The following is a 6,109-nucleotide window of genomic DNA, read 5'->3' as shown; positions in this document are numbered from 1 at the left end:
GCTCCTATGACTTATGGGGCCATTTCAATAGACTGGTGAGTTGCATTAAAGTTGGTGCATGTGATCACGCTTTGGTGTGATGAGTGACGTTGGAAGTGATATTAGTCTGCAATGAAGTGATGGTGGACTCCAGTGTCTGCGGAAGACTGTGGATGGTGTTAATTGGTTTTGAAGTAAGCTATTTTTGGAGGTTCCTCTGCTGGAAATAAAGTAGAGCTGGGATTGAGGCAAACCGTGTGAATGATGTGCAAATATTTAGTTTGCAAATGGATGCGTTTGAAATTCTGATTTTATTTGTAAAGCCAGGCGACAGCACGAATGCAGTCCACCACGATTACAAATTTTTCAGTCGAGTATCGCACATTTGAGGCCATCGCAGCCATCAGCAAACCACAAGTACAATGGGCTAGCTTCATCTTGGGAGAACGACCTGCTTGGTTATAGTTACTCCCCTGCCAGGACAGTATGCTTTGTTTCCGCCCACACTGCCTCCCGACATCATCCGCTTCCTCTTTATGTCTCAACGACTCATGGCTAACAATCAAGTTGTCTCTTCATTCAAAAGTGCTGCTGCTTTGACATGTCCATTGTGCTCAAATATTGCAATATAGAATGATATCTCCTTTGGGAAAATACTGCTGTAACACAGAAGATACCATCCTTATTTGCATATTGCCCTGAAAAGGAAATCAAAGATCCCTCAGTAACATGCCTTCAGGCCAGGCAAAGTTTTCCGCAAATAAATCCCAATGTATATTTTTTGCATGTGAGGAAAATATTGGTCATAAGATCAGATGAAAAATAATTCAGAATCTGAGGTGTTTCAAAAAGCAAAGTTCAAGCTTTGCAAATAGTGACGTCGTGAGCTTGTGGTCGATCGCGTCTTCATCACAACAAAATCATGAACAAAAAACAATATTTATTTGGCGCCTTTAACGCAGTGAAACATCCCAAGGCATTTCCCAGGAATAACATCTGTGAGATTCAGCCGCTGTGGAGGAAACATTTCACCAGTTTCCCAGAGCTCATCTCCCCTACCTCCTTTTGTTTAAGTGGGTTTGCAATTTTTTGCCTAGCCCCCATTAGCGGGGGTGCTTTCGGCTGTGTGGCCCTGTACTCTGGAATTCCCTCCCGAAACCTCTCCGCCTTTAAGACGCTCGTTGAAACCTACCTCTTTGACGAAACTTTAGGTTACCTGTCCTAAATATCTTCTTATGATTCTCGCTCTCAAATTTTGTTAAATAACACTCCTGTGAAGTGCCTTGGAATGTTTTACGGTGTGAATGGCGCTATATAAATTACAAATTGACTAGTAAATAAGGATAAACTGTTTCCAATGTCAGAAATATAAACCAAACGACAGAGAATGAAGAAAATTTGCCAAAGAACCAGAGGCGACAGAAGGATATTCCGCCGCCTACCGGCGGCATGAAATGACTTCGGGTAAAACAATATTATGATACAAATTGTTGTGAGCTGTGTGAAAAGGTGTTGGAAGCAAATTGAATACTAATATTGAGAAGATAATCTGGAAAATACTTGAATGAAAAATAATGTCCGGGCTTTGGAGAAAGAAGAGAGGAGTAGGATTAATTAGATAGCCCTTTTAAAGAGCTGTGAGAGGCAGGATGAGGCGAATGGCCTCGTTCTGAGCTGTGTCGTTGTATAAGATTGAACATTTGTGCAAAAAGAAAGATGTAAATTTATATAGTGCATTGACGAACATGAACCATCAAATTAATAATGAGGTAAAGTTCAGTTTTGGCATGCTGCATTCAAAATGTTGTTGGAGGTGGTGTGACTTGCAAGTGTAAATAATTGTTGATTTTTTGTGTAAACTGTGGAACTTGGTAGTTGTAGAGATGAATATAAATGTGAGAGTTGAGAGGAAATGAATGTTAGCGTCCCTATGACTTGTGGGGCCATTTCAATAGACTGGTGAGTTGCTTTACAGTTGATGTATGTGATCACGCTTTGGTGTGATGAGTGACGTTGCAAGTGATATTAGTCTGCAATGAAGTGATGGTGGACTCCAGTGTCTGCGGAAGACTGTGGATGGTGTTAATTGGTTTTGAAGAAAGCTATTTTTGTAGGTTCCTCTGCTGGAAATAATGTAGAGCTGGGATTGAAGCAAACCGTGTGAATGATGTGCAAATATTTAGTTTGCAAATGGATGCGTTTGAAATTCTGATTTTATTTGTAAAGCCAGCGGAGAGTACGAACGCAGTCCTCCACTACCATAAATGTTGCAGTCGAGTATCCCACTTTTGAGGACATCGCAGCCGTCAGCCAACCCGAAGTGCAATGGGCTAGCCTCGTACTGGGAGAACGACCTATTTTTTGAAAATATACTTTATTCATTTAAAATTTGCACAATACATTGGAAAGCAGTTCAGTACATTTGGATGCAATCAGCAGTTGCGTTCAATACATTTGCTTGCTTTATATTTCGAGGCCCAATTCAGTACAATCCAGAATGTAGTCGTCAAATTAAGTTACATGTGCCACTGTACGGTACATGGAATGAGTGAGGATACAGGTACATTTCTTTGGAACATGCATTACCGAACAGAACTTACATTATACATGGCACTACATAGAAGTTTTATTATCATGGTGATCTACGTGTACAAAAAGTTTACAAGTACAGCCCGAAGGGAGTTTTATACTGACTCCAGCCACTTAGGTTTACCGTGGCAGAAGGGCTTTAAGATGTGGTTCTTCCCCAGCGTGCCTTTGCGGCGACTGCACCAATATTTAGTGCGTCCCTCAGCACGTACTCCTCGATCTTGGATTGCGCCAGTCTGCAACACGCAGACGTGGCCATCTCCTTGCTCTGGAAGTCCAGCAAGTTTCGTCAAGACAAACAGCAGATCTTTCACCGAGTTGATGGCCCTCCAGCTGCAGATGATACCTGTCTCGGTGTGTGTCCCTGGGAAAAGCCCGTACAGCATAGAGTCCTGTCTTACGGAGCTGCTCGGGATGAACCTCGACAGCAACCATTGCATCTCCTTCCAGACCTGCTTTGCAAAGGGGCAGTCCCAAAGGAGATGGATGACAGTCTCGTAAAAACCACAGCCAACTCGGGAGCAGAGTGCCGTGTCTCTGAAACCCCAGCTGTGCATAAAGGATCTGACGGGTAGGGCCGTCCTCACCGCCAACCAAGCTACATCTTGCTGCTTGTGTGAAAGCTCTGGCGATGAGACGTTCTGCCAAACGAGTTCGATAGTCTGCTCGGGGAACCATCCGACAGGGTCAACCCTCTCCTTCTTTCGTAGGGCGTCCAGGATCTTACGTGCCGACCACTGCTTTATGGCCTTATGGTTAAATGGTTTTTTTCTGAAAAACTTTTCCATGAAGGACAGGTGGACAGGTATGGTCCAACTGGAGGGGCGGCATTTCGCGGCAGCATGGCCAGACCCATCCTCCGCAACACCGGGGTCAGGTAGAACCTCAGCACGTAGTGACACTTGGTATTTGCGTACAGGGGTTCTGTGCACAGCTTGATGCAGCCGCACACAAAGGTGGCCATCAGGATGAGGGCCACGTTCGAAACTTCCTTTCCTCCACTGTCCAGAGATTTGTACATCTAGTCTCTGCGGACACGGTCCATTTTGAACCTCCAGATCAAGTGGAAGATTGTGCAGGTGACTGCCGCGGCACAGGAACGTGAGATGGGCCAGACCTGCGCCACGTGCAGCAACACTGAGAGCACCTCATACCTGATGACCAGGTTCTTTCCTGCAATGGAGAGGCAGCGCAGCTTCCAGCATCCCAGTTTTTCCTTCTATTTGGCGATACACACTTCCCAGTTTTTGGCACACGCCCCGTCCGCTCCGAACTATATTCTCAACATCTTCAGGTAATCTGGCTTAACGGTGAAGGGAATAAAGGATCGGTCAGCCCATTTGCCAAAGAACATGGCCCCGTTTTTGCTTCGTTTGACCTTCGCTCCCGAGGCCAGTTCAAACTGGTTGCAGATTGTGAGCAATCTGCGAACCGACTGCAGATCCGAGCAAAAGATGGCGACGTCGTCCATGTACAGGAAGGTCTTGACCTGAGCGCCACCGCTGCCTGGGATCGTCACCATTCTAATGTCCGTATCCTTCCTGCTGGGCCCGGAAAAGGGCTCGATACAACACACAAACAAGACAGCAGGGAGAGAGGACAGCCTTGCCTGACTCCAGATCTGATCGGAAAGCTTTCAGTTTCCCACCCGTTGATTAGAACTGCGCTACTGACGTCTCTGTAGGACAGTTGGATCCAATTGCAGATGCCCTCCCCAAACCCCATTTTGGAGAGCACGTCCATCAGGTACATGTACAATATCCTGTCCAAGGCCTTCTGCTAGTCTAAGCTGATTAAGGAGGTGTCCACCCCCCTGTCCCCCACGTAGGCGATCGTATCCCTTAGCTGCGCCAAGCTATCAGAGATCTTCCTGCCAGGGACAGCGCAGGTCTGGTCCGGGTTAATCACCAGCATAGAGCAGACTTGACCCTGCTGGCGATGAGCTTTGACAGGATCTTGTAGTCCACATTGAGCAGCGAAATAGGCAGCCAGTTTTTGATTTCCTCCCTATCACCCTTCTGCTTGTAGATGAGGGTGATGATGCCTTTCCTCATTCATTCTGACATACTGCCTGCCAGAAGCATACTCTCGTACACTTCCAGCAGGTCGGGGCCCATCCACTCCCACAGAGCCGAATACAACTCGACTGGTAAGCTGTCGCTTCTGGGAGTTTTACTCGTCACGAGGGATCGGACGGACTTTGTCATCTCGTCCAGAGTTAACGGATGGTCCAGACTCTCCCGCTCGCTGTCGTCTAGGACCTCCATGATAGACGACAGGAATTATTGGGAGGCCGCGCGACCTGTGGGCTTGACGTCATACAGCCTGGCATCGTAGGATTTGCTGATCCTCAGCATGTCTGGCTGCGAAGACGTCACAAAACCGTCTTCTTCCTTTAGGCTGGTGATCACAGAGCTCCCCCTGTGTACCTTTTGGAAGAAGAAACGCGAACACATCTCATGCTGCTCGACGGAGCGGACTCTGGAGCGGAAAATGATTTTGGAGGACTCTGAGGCAAAGAGCGAGGTTTTCTCGCCTTCACCGCTTCGAGTTCCTTCGCGACATCGACCCCCATCGACTGCAGCAGGAGCAGGTTTTGCATACTCTTCTGGAGTTGGGTTAATTCCCTCTGTCTCCCTCTCGCCTCCTGAACACCTTTGATGATTAAGCACCTCTTGATGTTTGTCTTGATTGTTTCCCACCAATGCATCGGGGAATAACAGAGGGGCTTTACGGTTCTCCAACCTTTGTAATCGCTCTTGAGTTCGTCAACGTTTTCCGGCGTCAACAGTTTCACATTGAGCTTCGATATCCCCCCCTGTCAACTTTCTGGTCTTCCTGTGGGAGGCAGTCGGCCAGTAGGAGGCAGTGGTCAGAGAAGAACACTGGCATGACGTCGGTGGATCTGACCTTGAGCATGTGGGACACAAACAGGAAGTCTATTCTAGAACGGAGGGACCCGTCTGGTCTCGACCAGGTCTATCTGTGCAGTGCTCCATCTACAGATTTGCTGAAGACGTCGCACATCTTGGCATGTTTTACCACGTCCATCAGGAATTTGGACATGGCGTCCAGTTAGCTGCCAGCTCTGCTGAATCGTCCAGCCGCTTCGATGATGCAGTTGAAATCACCGCCCAGACTGACCGGTCTGGATGTCGCCAGCAGCAGTGGGAGCTACTGGAGTAGGCGAGGCATACACATTAATTAGCCTTAGAGGAACATTTTTATACAATGCATCTGCTACGAGGAGGCGCAACTCCTTAACACCACCTCCTTAACTTCGATGATGGTGAAGTGGCCTCACCGCACCAGAATGCCCAGGTCGAAGGGACGGCAATCGTTGCCTCCTGACCAAACGGATGGTCCGTGGGACCACCATTGCGACCACTGCCGGTAACTGCTGAAGTTCTGCAAGAACAGCAGATCTGCCTTGACCTTGCCGAGGTACCTCAAGGTGGAAACACATTGCGTACTTAACTTAATGCTACTCACGTTAATGGATGCAATCTTTAAACCCATTTTTAAATTGGTGGTTACAGTC

General features: G+C 47.5%; 1 non-coding gene across 1 annotated transcript; it reads right to left on the bottom strand.

Moving 5' to 3' along the window:
- Window positions 1–303: 303 nt before the first annotated feature.
- On the bottom strand, window positions 304–467 carry LOC139239532 (U1 spliceosomal RNA). Its single transcript, XR_011588664.1, has one exon. It is a non-coding gene; the product is annotated as a U1 spliceosomal RNA (small nuclear RNA).
- Between the last annotated feature and the right edge of the window lie 5,642 nt (window positions 468–6,109).

Source organism: Pristiophorus japonicus, chromosome 27 (genome assembly GCF_044704955.1).
Source record: "Pristiophorus japonicus isolate sPriJap1 chromosome 27, sPriJap1.hap1, whole genome shotgun sequence".
NCBI classification, from domain to species: Eukaryota; Metazoa; Chordata; class Chondrichthyes; family Pristiophoridae; genus Pristiophorus; species Pristiophorus japonicus.
This window is presented reverse-complemented; position numbering and strand designations above follow the sequence as displayed.